At 39.3% G+C, this 22,884-nt stretch overlaps 1 protein-coding gene across 1 annotated transcript in view; it reads left to right on the top strand.

Annotated features, from left to right (window-relative positions):
* Positions 1 to 22,884, top strand: part of CASR (calcium sensing receptor) — a 74,652-nt gene that overhangs the window by 8,742 nt on the left and 43,026 nt on the right. The window lies entirely within an intron of this gene.

The raw sequence follows: 22,884 nt of genomic DNA, 5'->3' as shown, positions 1-22,884 counted from the left end.
CTAACAGTCTGCTGTTGCTGTTAGCAGTTTGCAAACTGGCAGGTAAGTTTGGAGGGATATCCATTAAAAACAATAACATCTTGTAAATTATAAAGAATATGCTTGCACGCAACACATGTGGAGTATTAAGATTTTGTTTTTATAGGCAGGGTTTGAAACAGCTCTACATTATATGGCTTTGTTTGAAAGCTCTGCTTGCAGTAAATCAGAACACATTGAAATAGAAGTCTCAGAAATAAGAAAGGTTGGCTTGATAGAGCCAGGATTTGAACATACAATTCCAGACAGTAAGAAAAGTTGACAACACCTTGGCATCCAGATACTGTCTTTCATCCAAAGATCTGAAAGAGTTTTTAAAAATGTCTAATTACAGCATAACATGTTCTCATTTTGTATCAAGGATTGTCAAAGTAGAAAAAATACACAACTGTAATTTTCACGTTCAGATTTCTGTTGTTGGGTACTTACATTAATATTCATGTCATTGATCCAAATATAGGTTTAGATGGCAACTTACATTCAAGTTCGAAAAATGATATGATTTCCAGGCCCAGAGATTAAAAGGAGGAGTTTTTGATGAGCATATGAAACATGTAAAAGCCTAAATATTTTGTTTCTCATTGGGATTTGTTATTTTAAGTTCCTTCATTTCTTTTGCTAATTTGTCTCTGGCTTTAGCCAGTAATTGCCAGCTAACATATCTCTGTGATGGTTACACTAATATTAGGCCACCATCTTCAGAAGCAAAGCAAAAATAAAAATTATTCAAGTATATAATAACCTTATAACTAGGAAGGAAAGAGAATTCATAATTCTTAGTTAAGCATGTAACACAGCAGTGCTGATGTGTACCTAACAATGCACATTTCCTCCTAAGTGAAGTATTTTAGGTGAGCAAGAGTTCACATCCTGTTGGGGAAAGGGATTATGAGATCCATACCTCTTAATTAAGAGAACATGATTTCACTAAAGTAGCTGACAGTGGGGTTAGATAACTTGTGGCTCTCATCTTTCCACGATGCTGTGGGCTGATAGAAATTGAAGATGAACACAGTGGGATCATAGAATGGTTTGGGGTGGAAAGGACCTTAAAGATCATCTAGTTCCAATCTCCCTGCCGTGGACAGAGACACCTTCCACTAGTCCAGGTTGCTCAAAGCCCATCTAGCCTGGTCTTGAACACCTCCAAGGGTGGGACATCCACAACTTCTTTGGGCAACGTGTTCCAGAATCTCACCGCCCTCACAATAAAGAATGTCTTCCTAATATTTAATCGAAACCTCTTTCTGTTTAAAGCCATTTCCCCTTGTCCTGTCACTACATCCCCCGTAAAAATCCCTCTCCAGCTTTCTTGTAGCCCTTTTTTTACTGGGAGATCGCTATATGGTCTCGCCTCAGACTTCTCCGGGCTTCTTATGTTGGGGGCCCTGGGGCTGGATGTGGTACTCCAGGTGGGGTCTCATGAAAGTGGAGTAGAGGGGGAGGATCACCTCCCTTGACCTGCTGGCCAGTCAGGATGTGATCGGCTTTCCAGGCTGGAAGTGCACATTGCTGGGTCATGTCAGTCTTCTCATTCGCCAACACCTCCAAGTCGTCCTTGAGCTGCTCTCAATGGCCTTGCCTGTACACTCTACCTGCCTTGCCTGTATAGCCTCTCTGCTTTGCCTGTATACCTTGTCCAGTTTAAATTTAAGTACTTTAAGTTAATGTTACGGCATTGTTCCATCCGTAAAGTTTAGGGAGAACAGTTTTTAAGTTGAGATGTTTCTAAAATCCAGAGACCTATTTCCTCAGTACCAGCCAGCTCCCCTGAATGTTTTCTGTTCTTGGGAAAAATACCTCTGAGAATTAAAATCCATCTTCTCCCAGTGGTCCTCAGCTATGAAATACCCTGTTGGAACCACAGGCAGGTGCGTGATACATGGAATAGTCCTGTAGCTACATTGTGTCATGCAGGGCTGGGGCTGGCCTTCCTTTGTTACTGGATTTGGGCAGCTGCAAAGATGCCAAAAAGCTATTTTTGTTTCACCTCTGCTGGTCTTATGCCAAGAACAGCTTGGAGAACCTGGGCATGACTTGTACAGCAACATTTACTAATGTGTAATTATTCATTGCAGCACATAGTCTCTTCTCAGTCAACTATTTAATCTATGGGTGGTAACATGCTTTCTGCTGTCTTTAATTCTTATTAATAAAGCAATAAAATCCTTATCTGCATGGATTGTGTAGATCTTAGAGGCAAAAAATAAACCCCTCTTTACAGTTTATTAGTTTGTAAAGCTCACTGTAGTCCTGACATCTGTTTAACACTGTGTGTTTACAGTGCAACTTAAATGGTTATGAGTAATAATTATATAAAAAATATACAGATGCCCTTACTCTGAACAAAATTCATAACTATATAAACTTGCAAACCTTACTCACTATACCTCTGTTTTTCCTAAATGCCTGAAGAAACAGAAAGTATCTTGTGGTTCCTCTGCAGATTGCTAACTGAACTGTCCTTCTCACACTATTTTCTGGGACCATTTCTTCAGAAATATTCTGCATGTTCCAAGACTCTACACTGATACATATAAAACTACAATAAGAGCTGCCTGATGTGATATTATTCTAGGAATACTCTATGACTTTGTAAATACAGATTGCATGATAAAGCGAACCTCAGCTAGTTGAAAAATGAAAAGGTCATTCTTGTTCATTCTATACTCAGATGAAAAATTAAAAAATGGATGAATAGAGCAGCACAGATTTGAGCTCATGTTGTGGAGCTGAGTTAATTATTTCTTCAGCTCAGTCCTAGTTCAGTGCTGCCATGACTGAAGTTATTTCAGCTTATTTTAACAAAATAGCAAAATAATCATTCATGTTCAGCTGTGATTGAGGAAAAGCTCTGCTCCCTGGCTACAGGGTGATTTAATAATGCATGAGTAATCAGATAATTACAAATTGAATATAGGTAATATTCAAAGCAGGTTCTGAAATTTTAATTAGCTTTACACAGATTTTAATATTTGTTTAGAAATTTGTATCAGGAACTAATTTACTTCACAGTTTTTCATGCAATGTTTACTATTCCATAGTCTTAAATTATTATTAGTTTAGAAATTAGAAAGCACGTACACAACTATTGGATCCTTTTATGGTCACACAATATCAAGACAAAGAAAGTTTCTCAAATGTTGTTTGTCTGGACAACACTTCTGTACTCATAAATTAGAACAGAGTTTGAACCTTTGTTCAAAGCTCTACCCTTTTAATCCACCTCCTGGTTTCTGGTGCTCTGCATTTTTCTCACACTGCCCCTACATTTCCTTTTGTCACATCTTTCCCACATTGGTAAGTCTGATTCAATTCCTCTTACTGTGTGGTTTGCAAAGCATGTTTGGAGGTTCATGTTCTGCAGGTGAGAGATGTGTTCTTCAGCCCAAATTAAAAGTCCAGTTTTCAAGACTTGAGCTGGGCATCTGAGCAGACTGCCACTGTGTTCACAAAAACCCCAGCAGATTCTTGTGGTTCTGTGTGAATAGGGAAGAGGGAGGCTGAGAATGTTTTGGATTATACTGCTCTGAAGGAGAAGTGAGGGTGGGATTTGACAAAGAAAATGAAGTTATGTAAATCAAAGTGTGGAAGCATATAAAAGTTGTATCAGGAAAGTTCTTCCTTTCAGGTAATTTCTTAAGTTCCTATTAGCTGTCTTTATTCAGCAATTTGTTCTGATGGAGTTATACCAGAAACAGGTCTATATTTATACGCCTACATATTTACAGACAGGTCTAAATAAAATACTCTGGCTTAGGGAAAGCTGATCCAACTGCAATGGGTGATCCATTTCAACATGTGTCAAATGCATTAACAGTAAATGGTGCTTAAACAGATGCCTGTCACAAAGCCTGAACTTTTTAAGATGATGGGCCTGTGTAACCATACTGGCTTGGAACCTGAGACATCAAGGTTTTTTCCCTAAAAACTGTGTTGTTTTAAAGCTGCAAGTAAAGACTATTTTGCTTATTTTCACTGGGCTGACATAATGCAAGCTTTAATCAACATGGTAGATCCCAGAAGATGCAGCAAAGCTGTGTGTCTTACTAGGAAGGCCAAAACCAGAAACAGGAGGCTGACAGACACACAGACAAAGCCACACTGATGGTTTATGTGTTTTTAAATACATAAATGCATTAAATACCTGAATATAAACATATGTTTATAAATTCAGAAATACTAATCACACAAATATAAAAACATGAACAATAGTGCTGTCTGATTCATAGTTCTTGATAGAAGATATGATGACAAGCACACATGGTAAGGACAATTGAGTGAAAAATGCCTCACCTTTGACAAAGGAAAAGGAGAAGTTGAACTTGGGTTTCTGGATTTCAGCAGAGCAATCCTCATTTTTTATCTCCTAAGTACAGTTTGAGCATTGATTCTTCCTGATGGTCTTAATGTGTGCACAATAATATGTTTGGGGAACTTACCCAACTGCATGCTACAGTCAGAATAGACAGAAAGTTAGTGTGGGGTTTTAAAAACACTCTGAATGTGTATGTCATTCAGTGGAAAATTTAAACACCAGTGAAAATTTACTGGCCCAAGAATATAGCAGGCTTGCAAATTTTTTTTTTTTAAAGTAATGATGCATAGTCATAGCAGTAAGAATATTCATTGCTAATGGTGAGACTTACTGTTAGAAATATGAAGTCCTTTTGCCTCAGTACTTAAATAGCTTATAACTGTTGGAGATGGTGATGGGACCTCAGGTGGGAGGCTAATTATCCCAGCTCAGTCTATCTTGTTCTGAAATGAGCAGTGATGATTTCTTTTGGAGAGAGAACTTGGGCAAGTTAGTATAGAGGTATGAATCAATTTTTTTTCTGTATCCATACATAAATTTTGGTTTATACTGTAATACTGGGATGCTGATAACAAAAATAATATGCTCTTATAATTGTCACTTCTTAATAATCTCTCTCTAAAATGAATGATAGAATTTTTTTCCCATCTCTCCAGAAAGCTCTTTGCTGGCTTCCTCTAAACTCTGAAGACACAGTCCCTTGATACTGATGTTCCAGACAGAGCTATTAGTGCTGAGCCTCCAGACAGAGAAATTGAATTTTCAGGCTCAATGTTGTAAGGCTTCAAAGAGCCGAAGGCGTGGAGAGAGACTGGCATGAAATAGTATACTTCTCCCAGTTTCACTTTTGGGAAATTAAATAAACATTTATAAATAAAATCGTGAAAGCATTTTTTTTTAAATTAGATGTGTAAGCATTAGCTGTTCATTAGTTCTTCCACTTGCAAATAAATTGTAGCAAAGAATAATTTGTCTTCCAAGAGTGTGGTGGCAAGGATTAATTTAATGTTTATTAGGAAGTCTTAGATCCTTGGAGAGAAGCTATGTGAGGAGTATGCAGTATCATTATCATAATTTTATTTATAATAATATTCTGTTCTTTTATTTTACTGAGGAACAGTTATTCAGTCTCAACATCCTCCATCCTCCACAGAAGAGGTCAAAGCTAATTATTGTCTATTTACGGGCTAGGGAACCAGACATTGCACAAGTAAATGACTGAGCAAGAAATGAAGCTGGCAAGAAATTAGGCATATACAGTGAGCACTCGAAATCTCACTGATACAGTTGTTTACTGAAGTGCCTCCATCTATTGTTTTCTTAGCGATGTTTCTATTGCTAATGGGCTGAGCTCAGAAAGAGGTTACAAATGCTAATGTCGTTTTGTGTTCTCCTTGATTCCTCCTTGTTTTGTTTGAAATTGTTTCCTTCATCTTTGCAAATAGCAAGAGAGGTGATTATACTGTCTTCTGAAGTTTTAGGAACAGTCTGCCTTGACATTTTATAATTTGGAAAGGTGATTTTGCTGAGTCTTTAGCAAAGGTCTTTAACAATGTTGTCTGACATAATCAAGATCAACAATAAAAGGGTTGAATGATTTGACAAAGATTTGCTGCTCCCAGTCACTTCGTAAATGTTTGTTGCCTTGACTGTTGTAGTCCTACTTTTTTAATGCCGGTGTGATATCTTAAAAGAGTTTTCTAGTTTATAGAAATCCAGATTTGCTCAGGTGCATTTCTGTGGTACACCTTTGGTCTGTCTTTTCAATATTGGGAAGGGAGATCTATTGATAAATTAATTTTAAGAGTATTTCCTTTCACTTTGTATCATAATTGCTCTTTTAGATGGCTACAGATCTGGTAGATTTGGACTTAGCAAGGGCCCATTTTGAGTATTGAATCTGTACAGTCAGAGGCAAAGTAGGATATCACTTTGGTGAGAAGCCTCCGGAGGGTTCCAGGTTCAGTGTTTCCACTTCCCCTTGTAAGTGTGGGCAGCTCTCATACAAGTGAGCTGTCAATGAAATAACCTCTTGCTCATCTGTATTTATTCTCCTCTTGAGGCTTTGTCTTTACTCTATTCAGTGTGTAAGTCAAAACAAAGCATTGCACCCTTGCTAACACTGCAGGTTTAGCCTGCTATCTCAACATCAATCCAGGCTTGTTCTGCTTCACTACAGTAGCACCCATAGGAAAAGGGCTCTGGATCTGGAACTTATCAGGGTTTTTTGTTTATGCTTGAGACAAGTATACATGTGACCTAGACTTCAACTTTTACTGTGCTGACACTATAGGAAACACTTTCCTTGTCAGTAAATTGATATGTCAACACCAAAAGTAGTTTTAAGAGTTATAACTAGTGGCTACTTTTTAGCTTGGTTTCTGGGCGTTTTTTTCAGATGGACTTTAAGAGCTGAAACATCACAACTCTGCTAAGTAAATTAATCCTCAACAACCGAAGTTTAGATGATCTGCAGTAGAATTCAGTGCCACATTGTTCTCATTTTATGACAATGACACATCTATAGAACCCTCTATACAACACTGACTTTCATTAAGTCCTGAGGTTTGAGTTATGTCCCGTGGAGCTTTTAGTAAAACTATTGTGAGACATACATCACATATACCCTCCCTTTACCGAAATGCCATGCACGTCTTTTGCTCCACATAGACTCTGGAGAAACAAGCCTCTTTGAGTCATGCAGTGATTGCATCCCCTGAAGAAATATGTCCTTTTTTTTTTTGCTTTACAATCTTGTAAATCTATTAAGTCTCTGGGTTTAAGTTTGTTATTTGCATCTCCCTGTGCAAGTCTAGGGAGATAAGAAGAGAAAACAGTGAGTTAGCTGCACTTGGGATTCTCGCCAATCTTTGTGGGATGGAAAATTCCTTCCTAATTCCATATCTGACTTTAAATTTGACCCTCAGCGTGTGAGCAAGATAGACCAACATACGCACTTAAGAAAAAATAGATCCTTTGTGTCCTAACAGGACACTGGTGCAACTTTTTCAGGGTCCCAGTTTAACTGCTGCCAATCAGTGAAGCTTTGTCTTCCTTCAAGCGTCCTAGAGTGTGTGGGTTAATTGGGCATCAGAAAAAAGAACTGTCCTCTCCCTCCTGCAGGCTGTCCACAGAAGCCTTGAAACATGAGATTTAGTTATAGAGTTCATTTCAATGCAGAGCCACCAGAAAGATGAGTATGTTGAGCACAGCACAGAAAACCACTGGTGCCTAGGGGAGAGTTGTAATTTTGTACATTCCAAATTAGTGATTAAAACCATCTTCTTCAGTGCTAGCTTTTGTGTTTGTCTCAACTTTTAACAAATATGGTTTTGTTTTACAATCCAGGGGACTGATTTGAAAATATGGAATGGGTTGAGAATGAGATTGAGTGATCTTTAGAAATTACTCCCCTCATGGATACCATCCCTTTAACAAAACCTTTGAGATCTATCCATAAACTAGTTTTGAATCCATTAATTGCAAGTTTTAAACTGGTCAGTAATATGCCTTGAACATGTCCATATTGTACACTACATAGTTGTCTTTATTCATTACCTCATAAAAAGAACAGTGGGGGTTTTTTTAAATATGGTTCAGATTAATCATATTTATTTCTCATTGATTTTTAGAAAGAATACTAACTGAATTTCATCATTGTATCCAGATTGATATATATTTATAATAATATATTGGTGCCTATAATTTCCTGGGCCTTCCTTTTTTGGTAGTTATTTAGTAACTAGATACACTTGCAATTCTCTGACCCTTTGAAATTTTCCCGTTTTTCCATGAGTTGTTCAGTATCAACACTAGTGATTCAGAGAACTCCTCATTTAGTTTATGTAAGACTCCAGGCCTGTTGATTTGAAAACATTTAATTTTAGCAGATCTCGTCTCACATCTCCTTTTATTACCTACAGTGAATTTTGTTGGGCTGACGTAATATGGGATGATACATTCTACAGCTTCATTCCAAGGACAAAACAGTGTGCGAAGGACAAAATGTTTATTGGATATTTCCGCCTTTTTTGATTGTCGTTTACAGTTTTATCACCCGCATCTAGCAGTGGGCTCATGGCCAGTCTCAAGCACATTTTATATTTGTAAAAATGTCTTTTTTGCCTCTTTACCTCTGTTAACTATTTAGCATTTCCTTGATTTTATAAATTTCCCTCATAATTTCCCTGCACACTGTATCTTGGAATTTGTTTTTAACTTTAATTTCTCCTTTCTTCCATGTTACAAATCATTGAATTTTAATATTTTATATTGCCATCTTTTATTCCAGATAGCTTCTGGTTTAGTGTAAATATTTTTGTGCTAGAAGTGCATTTTTGGTCCATGACTGGATTGGCTTAACACTTGAATTTACATTTCCCATTTGATTTTACACTACCAGTCAATGGGAATGATGATTGTTCTAAACTTTCAAAGTTTGTCCTGTTTAAAGCTCCAAGCCTAACCTGTAGAACCAGTCCTCTTGTATTGGTTGATACCACATTCTGCTTGCATATCCTAATTGTAAGCACATCACCAGTATGAGTACCTAGGCAATTGCCAGATTGAGACAAGCACTTAAAACTTGTAGTTCATCAGAAACAATTCTGTGGCTGAATTTTATTGAGCTTCCACAGGGAAATTTTTATGTTACCCCTAGAGCCCTGGGAAACTTAACCATCATTTTTTTACTAGCCACTTGACAGGTACAGCACGGCCCCCATGACACAGTTTAACTTTCAAGTTATCAAGGAAATTATAATAAGAAGCAGGCAGGAAATGTGAGTAAAGAGTTATTAGAAACAATTCCAGTGAGTTTCCCAAAGGAAGCATGAGGGGTTGCCTGAAAATCCCTGATTTTTTTTCCCTCCCACTGGCTGCTCGTGCTTGCTCCATGCTGTTTGCCACCCCTGCTGTTGCGCTAGTGGGAATGTTTATAGGGCTGTGATGTAAATAAGAGCACGAAAACCCAATCAGATTTTTAAGATGTCACCAGTGAGAATGTGCTCTGATTTACAGGTGGGTCCCCTGGAAATTTTATCAGCCAAATATCTGTTCTTGGAAGTTTTAACACTAGAGTGAACAAAACACAGGATATTTTGTACCAGTCCTCAAGGTGGAGAGCTAAAATGGATATAGGTTGTCCTTTACACAGTGGCAAGTATAGAGCACTTCTGTCACTTCAGTGCTGTTATGAGCAATTTTTGCTCCAGGTTAAGGATGCTTCATTCTGAGATAACATAGGACTTCCCCTCAGATAGAAAAGGGAGGGAAAAAAGTCAGTTAAATAGCTGGGATCTTTTTGGGAATGGTGAAAGCACATTAAAAAAGGACCATCAGAAGGGAAGGCTGTCCTTTCCAGTGTGAAGTATACTTTTGGTTTATCTTTATCACTTTAGATAAAGAGGAGTCTGGTTCATTCCCTGGTATTGCACTCTTGTTGTTGCTGGAGAACAGATCCCTAAATGAAGAGGTTCCTCACCTTTTGAAACTTATAAATGGTTTGTATTTCCTCCCTCCAGTTCTTTTTCTGAGATTTCCCAAGGGCAAGGGTAGCATTTCATTCTTTGGGCAGTTTATAGGGTGCCAGGAAATATTCTGGGAGTAGCTCAAGAGACAGCAGAATGGTTTTCTTGCGATAGGTAGCAAGATTCCTCCCAGGAAAGAGTAAAGTATGGCTGAGAAATGGTGAATGAACATTGGGTTAATGGCATAAGCTCCTTCCATCACTGCTCCTGAAAGGGTCACTCTTGTCACCTGCCTTTCCTCTCACTCACCTTTTCTCCCACTCACTTTCTCCTCCCATACAGATAACAAAAGCAGCAACTATCTCAGCCCTTATTAGGAACCATGCGGGGATGGAGTGAAGCCCAGGGGGTGAGGGGCTATCTCCTGTGGAAAAGATTACTGGAACTGGACACACTCATCCAAGTCTGGCCCTCTCCTGGTACTCCTTCATTTGACATTTGAATCCTCATAGCAGCACAAGCAGGCAGCATAATGCCCCATTATAAACAAGGCTACACACATAAATATCTAGTCAAGGTAGAAAATGTGGGTTTGGTGGGTTTTCTTTTTGGGTTTTTTTTTTCTTTTTTCCTTTTTCTTCTTCTCTTCTCTTCTCTTCTCTTCTCTTCTCTTCTCTTCTCTTCTCTTCTCTTCTCTTCTCTTCTCTTCTCTTCTCTTCTCTTCTCTTCTCTTCTCTTCTCTTCTCTTCTCTTCTCTTCTCTTCTCTTCTCTTCTCTTCTCTTCTCTTCTCTTCTCTTCTCTTCTCTTCTCTTCTCTTTTCTCTTCTCTTCTCCTTACTTAAATAAGCACAGCAGAGCTGTTTCTTTATCACACTCCTGCTCCTGCATTTTTCCATCTCAATTAGGCCATTACCAGGGCTAAATGAGGCATAGAGCCTCCAAAAGTCACACTGTTGTCCCAGAGATGAAGCATGTGTAGCTGCAGAACTGGCAGGCAGGCAAGTTGGCTGAGGCTCACTGGAGTGTGACCCTGAGTGTTTTTCTGTTCCGGAAGGATCGCCTTCAAAAAGGAGTGAGGGGGAAGTCAATTAAAAAATAGTATATTAAAAAGCACTGTGTTAATGAGAGGTTGCCACGTAGTGGTCAGTTACCATGGCTGTGTTTCTTAGGGTTGCATGGATGAAGTCGGTGGCCACAGTCTCTTCTGATTCATGGACAATGTGACAAAAAGGACTGTGAAGACCATAAAAACTCTCATGTATCTTCCAGTGGTTCTGATATTAGTTTTTAACTCACTGGTCGAAAGCTCCCTCCCTGCCCCTATGTCTGTAGTGGGCAGTCCTGCTCTCCTGCAGACAGCTGGTACTCCAGCATGCAGGCACCCTTCCCAGCTGCCGGCCTTCAAGTCATTAGTACCATTCCAGTCTGTGCAATAATACAGGGTGCTCTTCAACTCTTTCCATGACACAAACCCTGTATTTGCTTCTACTCCCAAGCTGCTGGGAACTCTCTGTGCTGGATATAGAAATGATGCAGAGAAGGATGTCATCTGTCCTGCCCTGAAGCTCTGGTATCCCTCAGCAATCATTTTTAAATTATGAACTAGAAAAAATTATGTTGTAATGTCTAACACAAGGGGAAAAGGCTCTATTTAGAAAACTGGAGAACACAAAGCTTAGCAATTAGACTTCTCAAAGGAAAGCCTGGGGACCTCCTGCTTTACTTCAGAGAGGAGCTGTTTTAAGAACAGCTGTTTTAAGAACATAAGATGTTGTGTGCTGAAAGAAAATTAGCACGTGCACTTTATGAATTCTATTTTTGTACAATGAAAAGAATGAATGAAGTCCTTTGCTCTGAATACAGATTATTTTAGAAGCTGAATAGCTTTGCTTGTCCCTACCTGCACTTCAATTCTGTTGTCTTTACTCTCACTAAGCAGTAATTACCAGCTAAATCATATGAAACTTCTTGAAGAATATGTTAGTAGAATCAGCAGCAATACTGAATTCACCAGCTAAATGAACCTAGAAGTGAGAAAGATACAATTCCTAGCCTTCTCCTGTTTAAAAGCACAATAGATCTATTGAGATAAATGTATTCAATAGAAGCCCACACTGGAGCATTATTAGGCATGTTCTTCTGGATCTAGTTGTAGTGGTTTGAGATGTTATTCTTAAAACAGCATGCTCTTTAGCTGGGCAGTCTCCCCAGAAAGAGCCATGCTCCTGGTCTTCTTCAATGCCCAGTCTAGCTGATTTGGTTCATTGCATTGTCTCAGCAGTTCAAGCTAAACTCCTAAAGTTGGCAGGAAAAAGCTAAGGTGAGGGTTCGAGATCTATTTTGATGATTCCTTGAAGCTCCTGATGACCTCCAATGGTGATGCAATAAAAAATCACAGGTGAGATTGTGATATCTTAGGTGATTGTATCAGCTGAGGAGAGTGACGGGGAATTTTCAGTAGGGGAATATCACTCAGGGATATATATATATTTTGTTAAGGAGAATGTTGGAGTTTCAGCTGTGGAGAGAAATGAATTTGAAAAAAGTTAAGAGGTTAATTATTTTATTCTAGGGCTGACTTTTATAAAATTAAGGCTGTTTTTCACAAAACTTTTTCCTTAGGGCTTTAACCAAGTGCTAGCTAGTGTCTTGTAAGACATTAGCCCTATAATTGTCTAGCACAACATTTTTTAAGCAGGTATCATTGGCTGCTGCTAGAGGCAGGCTCTTATACCAAATGAACTCCTGACTGGCATCTGAATGGCGATTTCCATCCTCCTCCTACATTACAGGGTAGAAAGCATACACCTGTAGGATTCAAGATGAATTCTGTAAAGAATCTAAGTGTGATTATTGAAAAAATGTTTACACTTGTCGTCTCCATCTTTTACAAATTGTCATGGCAATTCTGCTTCATACAAACTTGTAAATAATATGATGCATTCTGAAGAGGGCAGATGGAGCAATAGGGGTGAGGGATGCTGGCTGCTTGCGTGCTGCTTCTTTGGTATTGCTACTTGCCAGTTCTGGCTGTATGTCATGGGTCTGTGGTATCGTCTTACTGACATCTTCAGCAGGAAAGTGCAGCCCACAGGTCCAGACAGCATTTCTTAGGTGACTAATATAAATAATCATAACTGATAAACATGTCCTTGCATATCACATTGATCTTCCAGCACATTGCATAGGCAGATAAGGGTCACTGTTCCCATTCAGGGGTCAGTGTGTAGCATACAGTATTATATTCCTCCCTGTGCTCCAGCCCCCGTGGGACAAGCTAGCACAAGCCAGCTCTGCAAGGAAAAGTCAGCAAAACCTGCCTTCTCTCACTGTAGGACTAGAGTGGGGCATGTGCCTGTCTGTGCCAGTTACTCACCTGCCCTCACGCCTGCAGTTCTACTCTTGAGTTTCTCCTCTGCTTCTTCTGATTTATGTTTAATGATTTTATGTGTTCAGCAGAACTTTTATCCTTGCTAGAATTTAACATTTATAATGAGCTTTCTGAGACCCCCTTTACACTGACTCTGTTTATTCCTTTCCTGGGGATCCTCTTCCCTCCTGCCTTCTTTAACAGAAGAGGTTGCACACAGTATACAGGCAAAATAAATATAAAAATAGAAAAGAGTGTTTTGGTATTAGAATGAAAGGAAGAGAGAGAAGAAAACTGGAAAAGGAACAATAATTATTCTGTTCAGAAAATCATATAGATGAGAAAATAAGCAGTGGGAAAAATGGGAAGAAAAAAAAAAAGAAAGTCATCCTGGGCCAGCAGAGAACTAGAAACATAAGAGAAAAGATAGAAAAAAAAATGACAAAAATTCCATAAGAATTTACTAATAAATCCTGCTGGACTCAATGTAAAAAGAAACCATCCAACATAAAGACAGTGTTTATTTGTTTTTAATAATAGTATAAATGAGAATGGAGCAGCCAGCCAGGGGCTACTTTAGTCTCTGATATGGCACACCACTAAAGAACATGCTAAGCTTTTAGAATCTACTAAATTTCATTAAAGTCAAGTCTCACTAAAGTTGAGCACGTACGTAAGTGTTTTTTCTGAATTGGATTTATGTTGAAACTGGCTTGGAATTACAGTTGTCCTTATTGTTTGGTTCACTGAGGATTCTGCAGGGGGGAAAAAAAAGGACCAAATAAAGCATTTTGCTTCAGATGCAGAGATTTTTAAAAAGAAATCAAATAAAATTAAAAGAAATTACTAAGCAAAATATGTTTTTCCCTTGTAAGCAACCTGATAAAGTCTGATTTGAAAAAAATGTACAGCTCTAAGATCTGTATTTATTTTTATCCTAGAGAAGAACCTGAATGAGCTTTGATTCAGCTGATACTCAGTTTGACATCTGTTGACACGGATGTGGGAGAACATCACTTTCAAAAAGCCATATCCAGTGGTAATCAGAAATATATTATCCTACTTTATTTAAAAGCTGCCCTTAACAGACAGATTTAGTGGCTTGCACCTAATATTGATGCATTGTAGAAGGTTTTGGAAAGAAGAATTTTGCTGATACAAAGCAGATTCTTCTTCTCATGTTTATTTACATGATCTGAACTTATTTGCTCCTGCTAATTTGTAAAGGAATGATCAAAAGTTGGTCAATTAGTTCAGAAAAATACAAAAAGATAATTATGCTTTGCCTTATTCTAGTGTTCTTATTCTGTTATTTCATGTCCCCTGAACTTTCAGTTTGCTAACCAGCAGATCTAACACTGGCCAATCAAAAAGTGTGACATCTCTTTTGAATAACACTGCACTAAATTGTGTAATTTTAGCTACTTACAAATGACTGATTGCTTTGGCATTTCTCCCACCACTTCTCTATTCTTTTCTGTCTCACGATGTAACACAGAAAAAACCAGCTCAAAATGGCCTCCCCCAGTGTCCAGACCTTCTAACCTGTTATTTTCTAAACAGAAGAATGAGAGACAAAAATTAAAGGGAAGTGTATGATATAAAGCATCCAGGAATTGATAACTAGGATAGTTGCTCCATATTCTTTCCAAGACAGACTAGAGCAACACAGTTTCATAAATTGTGTTCTTTGATTGGCATTTATTGATATTACAGAATTGAGCTGAAGCCTCTTCTCACTTGCTTTTAGAAAAGCTCATCTTAAAAGAAGCGGCCTGATGCAAAGAGTGTAACACAGTCATATTGTTCTATGGGCATGCTGAGCAAGGAAGAAGGACTTTGCTTGGGGGATTGAGTCCTCTTGTCGTTCCAGAGATGTTTCTTGTAAGAGAGGAATAAGATAGATTAGGAGCTGGGAAGGATGAAGAAACTTCCCGGTTACCTGTGCAGGTTCATTCTGTAGAGCAGTGGTGGACTTCCCTTCTGTGGGTTGTGAACACAGCACCCATTAGCACTTCTGTACCTCCTAAGGGCAGACCCAGAAAAGATATTAATTCTGCAAATTAGGAATTAAGAGCAATTCTTAGTCGAGTGACACTTGCTGGCAAAGCTTCTGTGTTTAATGTACAGGAAAGGCTTGCTTGAGATGCAGGAATGTATATATAATATGCAGGAATGTAAGGTACCCTGAGAGGCACACAGGTTGAATGCACGGCTGTTTCACCTGCAGGCAAAAGTCTGAACAACTCAAATTTTGCAAACCACATCCCAGTGCCATATGCACCATACCACAAGGGTATAAAGTGTCTTCATTCTGCAGAGCATCAGAGCATCCCCCAGGCTTTCTTTCTCCATCTGTCCAGGAACATCTAGCCACATCCCAAAAATACGGAGTGGGGTAAAACAGCTGTCACTGGAATGTATACTTATTAATGTGGTGGGTAAGGCTTTCTTTAGAAACAAGGGAAGTTAGAGAAACTGATTTAATAAAAAATGTGACCTTAGCAAAGTATTTCGCCTCCTATTTTATTGCAGATTTTAAGGGTCTCCCTTAAGCTTCCCTGTACATGAAGACAAAATCATTGAAACTACCAAGAAGCCTTAGGCTGGTATTATGTCCAAGGCATCTTTTCGTCCCCTTTAAGAAACAAATAAGATGATATGCTTTTAACAGGAGGTGTAGGAAACAACCAAGTTGGTAAACCATGGCACAACAAGAGCAGGTCAGAATCTGGAATGCAGAGAGGCAAAACAGGACAGCTCTAAGATGTAGACAAGATGGATTCCCTGGTACCTGTAGTCTCTAAATCTGAGATTGCTCAAGGGTCTGATGCAGCTCCCAGCATAAATTAGCATAATCAATAACTAGTGGGTTTAGAGCAGCTTCCCCAAAGGCTGCAAATGGGCTGCTGTGGCTCTGGAACTTCCTAGGACTTGGAAATCCGGCCAAGCCCTGCTGTTCTGCATGGCTCCTGCTTGGTGCTGAAGCTCCTCAGCATTTCTTAGCAGGTCATTAAACAATCTAATGCATTTGTCACATGTTGTTTCTTATCAAATCATTTCCTTGTGAGCACTGGGGACGGAGCAGAGTGCTTTGCTTGGTAGGGTGCCTCAAATGCATTTCAGTACTCCCTCTTACGTGTACCTGTGTGTACTTTTACTGCACTTGTACTGAAGACACAGGAGTGGAAAGATGAGAAGTTGCAGAATTGTCTTATTCCCTTCCAGTATTTGTTTCAGAGGTTTGTGATATGTCTTATAGCAATGATCCTTAACTCTTATTGCAGAAAACACCCTTCAGAAGAACAAAACCAGTCTTGCCTATAAGGTCCCTGGAGCTGCTTCTCAGGCTACCTTACAGCCACATCTGTGTAGAAATTACTCCAAAGACACAGGTCACCCTCCACATAGATTTCCACCAAGCACTTAAAAACCACTTACAGCTCTGCGTTTGCTGATGGTGTTTGCTGAGTGCCTTCGATGAGTCTCTAAGGTATTTTCTATTACCACTTCTGGTTTTTTCCTTCCCACCATCAGTAAACACAGAATTCTTTCCACAAAGGGATATCACATTGCAGGACCCAAATCACACTGAATAGGGATGTTGAACATGACACTGATGCAAGTTACCTGAAAAGTGTTATGTGAATCCCAAAGCCTGATGGAAAGACAGTTGCTAAAAAACCATGCAGTCATAGCTATATTGCTTGGCATGGGATTGTCCGCACTTTATGAGCCAGGACTGAAGTGGAAGGGAGATCAGAGGCCTTGTAACCCCACATTAAATCCATGCATGGTGAATGCTGCCTGTGGGAAGGTTTGGATTTATACCTGGTTGTGCAAGAGCCAGGAGCTGATGCTCTTTTGACTACTTTTGCTACAGCCAGATTTGTTGAAACTCATTGAAACATAACGTTCTTCTTTTTTTTTTTACTCCTGGTTCCATTTTCCATATTGTTATATCTCAGACATCAGCCTCTGACAGTTTGGGCTTCCTTGTTCTCAAGTTTCTGTGTTGAGCAGAGTATCAGCAGTGATATCGTAGGCATATTTCTGTCACTGTGGTATTTTGTAGTGCTAAACATAGATCAGGGTGTGACTCCACACTCTTTCACAGTAGGTTCAGTATTATTTGGACACCAATATATGATCTTAGGAGTAAAGAAAAGCTAAAGATGTGGCTGCTGCATAAAAATAATGTTAAATATACAAAAATTCTGGAAATTTAAATGGTAACTCATGGACAAACTTAACAATGTGGGGCATATGAGGTGTAGCAGAATTAAATGTTACAATTGCCTGGTTTACTATATTGTTTTTAATATGTAGTTTATCTTGGAGAATTGAGAATGTTACTCTATCACAAGTGCTCAGGTTTTTCATGACCAAACTAAACATGTTCTTAGGCCTACCTTTCCTTCCACAGGCTATTCCTCCCAGTGTTAAGTATATGGCTTTCTTCATTTGAACTGGCCAGGTCTTATTATTTATGAGCTTCAGCAGCTTCTTTAGTACTATGGCCAATGTGCATGCTGTGGTTTTGGCCTCCTCTTAGTTTTTGCAATGCAAGGTGTGACTGTAATGTATCATTTTTTAACATATGTTTTCTATAGTCTAATAGTGAATTAGCATCTTAATTCCTGCCAGAAAAATTCCATCCACAACAGATAACAGGCCCTCACACTAATAGCAGGGCATGGAAATACTGGTCTGGTGATGCTGATGATCTTGTGGTTTTGATGATATTGTAAAATCTTATTCTCAGTAAAAGCTCTAGCATTCACATTTTTTATTTAGTTCAAACCAAGCGTATCAGTAATGTTTTCAGAAGAGTCTCTGTTCTACATCTAAATTTTGCTCTACACCCCTCAGAACTCTCCCAACTTTTCCAAGGCTGAGATTCCATTTCCAAATCATGCTATTTGTCCAGATAAAAATCTCCTTCTTCTGGGCAGTGTGTTGTGCAAGAATTGTGCTTTTCTGCATTGGCAATAAGTTCTTCATAGTAAATTTTCAGTTTATAGTTGCTGCCTTTAAAGACTGAGCAGTTTAATTCCACAAAGCTCAAGCACAGCTTTTCCATCTGAGCACACCAGCAGTCTGGTTTTCATTACATCTTTGATGTGCTTGTCCCTCATTTTGACCAAAGAGGTGCTGAGGTAATGCCTGCTCTGTTGACAACTGTGAACAATTTATGTTTTCTCACATTGTCATGGTACCTCAGCACTAGAAGTCTGGTCTGCTCTTGGAACTATGAAGGCTTGTATCCTGCGTCCGTTGTCCAGAGAAGTGCCCTTCTCTACCCATCTTGAGCAATGAGATGATTGGACACAAAGTTAATGACGTATATCCTCTCTGTTTTCTGTTCTACTTGAACCTCTTCCTTGTCTGTTGAGGAGAGGTATGTTGCTCATGGCTCCAACCTTACTGTGATCTAACACCTTGAATTAATGAAAGAATTTCAAGGTACAGCAGGATATCTGCTGAAGAGTTTCTGTCACTGTAGCAAACTACAACTCTTCATTAAAGTGAGGCTTAATGATCCTAAGATTTAAAAGCCACAAAAAAGCTAATGAATTGCTCTGGCACCTGCATTATATAAGGTATAACTCTCCAGCCAGTAATTAATTATTTTATCAGATTCCACAACTCCCGACTGAACTTTGCTGGAAAGTTATAGAAACTTTGAAACTTCAACAATCAAAAGCTGAAGAGAGTGCTTGAGCATTTTCTGACAAAGCAGCATTTCATCAGAAAACTGGTTTATCAAAACAAAGAAGCTCTATGCAAGTCTCCTGGTGGAGCAGTGCTTTGTGGACGTGCAGCTGGAGTTCTCATAAGCTTTTTCTTTGTGCCCAGCAGGCCCCAAGGGGTGGGTGAGCAGCTTGGCTCCTCCAAACCACCCAGCTCTGGGTGCAACCTCACAAGCAGACTGTTCTGACCATGGGACATCTAGGCCTCCCAGAGGTGGGACAAACCTGCTCTTTTTGGATCTGGGACAATCCTTTTGCCATGGGCACGATCAGGAATGTTCCCCAGTTTTCTGCTGTAAAAAGGTCCTGAAAGCCTGAGAGTCTCAGCTGAGCTTGTGCATGCTGGTTCCTTGTTGGTAACCAGGATGATCACATGAAGTTTAGCAGATTCTACCTTTGAACTGAATGTGAGGGAAAAGCTTTTGGAAAATGACAATTTCTTCTGAGGTTTCATGGCTTTATGGATATAAACATGCCAAACTTTGCTTTGTGTTCAGCTAATGATCTACCATAAGTTAACAATATCATGCTGTTCCAAAAAAGACAAATGCCATGCTGAGATGTATAAACAGGGCCGTAGCATGCAAGACACGCAAAGTAATTCTGCTGCTTTGCTCAGCATTTGTAAGGGCCAAACAAGGACACTGTGTCCATTTCTGGGCACCAGCCTGCACTAAATGTGGAGACATGCTGGATAGAGGCCCCAGGACTGTAACAGGAATAATCTGAGCTCAGGAAAGAATCTTTATGGAAAAAAAATTAATTTAATTTACTTGGTCTGAAAAAAGAAGAGAAAAGGAGGAGGTGAATTCAAATCCCAGATAAGGTGATTATGAGCAGGGAGGCACTGGCCTGCATGCAATAAATGAGAGAAGACAGGCTTAAGCTTTAACAAAAGAAACGTTCAAGTTAGACTTGAGAAAACATTTGCTTTGGTAAGAGTAGAGAAGCATTGGAGTAGGCTGCCCTGGATGTCTGACAGGTCTTCTTCCTCAAAAGGTTTTAGAGAAAATATGCCAGGAATTGCACTACTATTACTGAGCCCTTCTTGGGCTAAGGGGCAGCTGCATGATCCCCTGAGATCCTTTCCAACTCAGCTACTGTAGATTCTTGAGCAGCCGCTGTTTGTAGATTGTGGTTAGTTACTGTTTGATTGATAAGCAGTTCATATGTAATATATGCTATGAGTGTGCCATTCAGTTCTTTTCACCCAAAGAAAAAAGATTTATTGAACATTTCTGTTTTTTCTGCATGATTTAGTCTGACAACTAAAACATTCATTCAACTAGCAAAATGGTACCAATTGCTGTAACCTTTTCAAATACCCACAACTGTACCCTGGGTACCATCTCTCTCCACCTCAGCTGTTTCTGCCATGACAACAGTCACCTGATGTCTCACCTGTTCCTGGAACCACTTTCAGTTCCTCCACTGAAGCTTAGGTGAGATAGCTGCTACTTCCACTTCCAAGAGAGTTCAGAATCAAGATGTCTGGTAGTTAACAAACAAGAGTGGAAAAACTATTGAAGATTATTTTTAAAAGGGAAGGGGGATTAAAAATATGACTGTGACAAAAAATATGAAAATGACCACTCATTTTTAATATTTTTCTTCCATAAGTATGATTATGGAATTGCATTTGCTGAATATACGTACAGGGAAAAGGTGTTCTGCACTGAAGAGCTTATAAGCAAAGAACTTAAGTGCTAATACTAAATAATGTTTTGCACGTAAGAACATTTGCAAAGGAAAAAATAGCAATGGATCCCAACCTTCCATCTTAATTCAGTTGCTTGTTAATTTAATCTTCTTTTATTTATTAGCTGAAAACTGCAGGACCACAGTAATTTTTTCTATTAGTAGTACCATTTCCACCTATAGTTTGCTAAGTTTTATGTCTGGAGTCATGCACTAGCAGGTAATTCAATCATTGGCCGTGTAATGCTTTCCTTTAGTAATGAAGAGGCTCATGATCTTAATCTAATTAAAGAAAAGAGAACCGAAGGAAAATTTACCACAACAGAAGTTGATACTAGAGGATATTATCTAGCAGCAAGCTTGCTACTGTTCATTGGGAAATAAGTATTTTCAAATATAGTCATCCTCAGGCATGGAGAGCACTTGAAAGCAGCTGGGAGACCCGTGTCTCCCAGTAAATGAGTTTGGTTTTCCAGCTATAGCTGGTATTTAGGTATGGAGAGTTGTAAATTTTGACACTGAGATTTATGAGGAGGGAAGCATATACTTAGTTTTGCTTTTTCTGGGTATCATTCTGTGCCAGTGCATATTTGGACATTTATCCCTTAATTTACTGCCTCAGGGATATTCTTTATATATACACAGCCCATCTTGTTCCCAGACAGCACTTCTGGTGTTATTTCAGTTCTATACCCTGTCCCTGAGAACAACTAGTTGCAAGTTATCCAGGGGAATACCAAGTATTACCCTATACCATGAATGAATAACTTTGTTTTCATTGTCTATTCCATTGTCATGCTCTTGAATGACATCTTGGACTACTAAGTGCTGTAAATGCTGTTTTAAAATTAACTGTATTTTACCACCTTAGGTCTTTTGACTTTGTCTACTGTGAGAAAAGGGGAATAAGAATGTGAATTTATTTTTTCTACATTTAATACTTCAGCTATGTACTCTCTGGTGTGGAAGAGTTGTTCCTAAATATTCAGTAGCATCAGCCCAAACCCCTCCATAGCATCCCAGCAAACTAAATTACATTGTCTCTCTTGTTTCCTTTTCCATAAGCACATAACTCCAAAGGTAAAAAAAAGGCTTATTAAAGGAAAAGCAGAAAAATAGAGTAGTAAATCAGCAGGCTGTGGTCTCAGGCTCACTGTCTTCCCACAGTAGATGGGGAAGTCACTGACCCCATCCCACCTTGGTTAAGTCCTATGCACGTTCCTTGCCCAGGCTCAGGGGCCCTCGTTGCTGGCTGTCTCCATCTCTGCGCCTGAAGGAGCATGCAGTCCCCCAGGTCTCTTTGCCATCTGGAAGGGAGTCAGGGGAGGGGATGAGCTGGGCTAAACAGCATTAGTCAGACCATCCCATCACTTTGCAGTGCCTCTTCAGAAATTATTCTCCCTGTTTCAAACATCTCACCTCTAAATGCTGGCCCTGCCTGTGCTGGTCCTCACCTCGGTACACTGTATCAGCACTTTACTACTGTTTATATCTTTTCTGAAGCCATAAGTGGTGGGATAAAGATGACCTTTCCCTGACTGAAACATGGAAAAGTGTTTTGTTCTTCAGTCTGTTTGGCATTGAAGAAGCCAAAACCACTGTTTATCTGCCAGGAAAAATGAGATTAGCTCAACTGGTTAGAGCAGGTAGAGCATGGTGCTAATGATACCAAAGCTGAGGGTTTGATCCCTGTGCAAGCCATTCACTTAAGAACTGTACTAGATGATCCTTTTGAGTCCCTTCCAACTTAGAATATTCTGTCCCCAAATGCTTGGGGACACTCACTTGTTGCATTGCTCTGTCACATCCTAATCCTGGTTCTGGTTAAAGTTCTGTCATCCAGCTGTCAAAGGGCCACATGCCAATACCTAGAGCTATTTTGATATCTAGACAAAGATTTGATCGCTCTTGCCAATAAAAATGCACTTATTCAAGCCAGGGCCAAAGAATAGTTGTGAGTGGACCCATCACAGAGAATTGCAGTGTCTGCCCAGTTGTCTAGGTGCGTTGACCACAGAGGTGTGAGAACGATGTGAACTTTGTCTCTCTTCTCTCATTGACTGCTGCATCTGACCTTCATTATAACAAAAATATATGAAATAGTTCCAAGTGCTTGGTGGTCATACAGCATGCACCATCATTAAGACTGGCTACTAGAAGAAGTCCCATGATCACAGTTTTTCCCTGCAGTAGCTCTTTTTTTTACCTAGGTGAAGATCAAATATGCATTTAGTGCAT

Source organism: Chiroxiphia lanceolata, chromosome 2 (assembly GCF_009829145.1).
Source record: "Chiroxiphia lanceolata isolate bChiLan1 chromosome 2, bChiLan1.pri, whole genome shotgun sequence".
NCBI classification, from domain to species: Eukaryota; Metazoa; Chordata; class Aves; order Passeriformes; family Pipridae; genus Chiroxiphia; species Chiroxiphia lanceolata.
The sequence above is the reverse complement of the archived record's forward strand: the minus strand, read 5'-3'. Positions and strand labels throughout refer to the sequence as shown.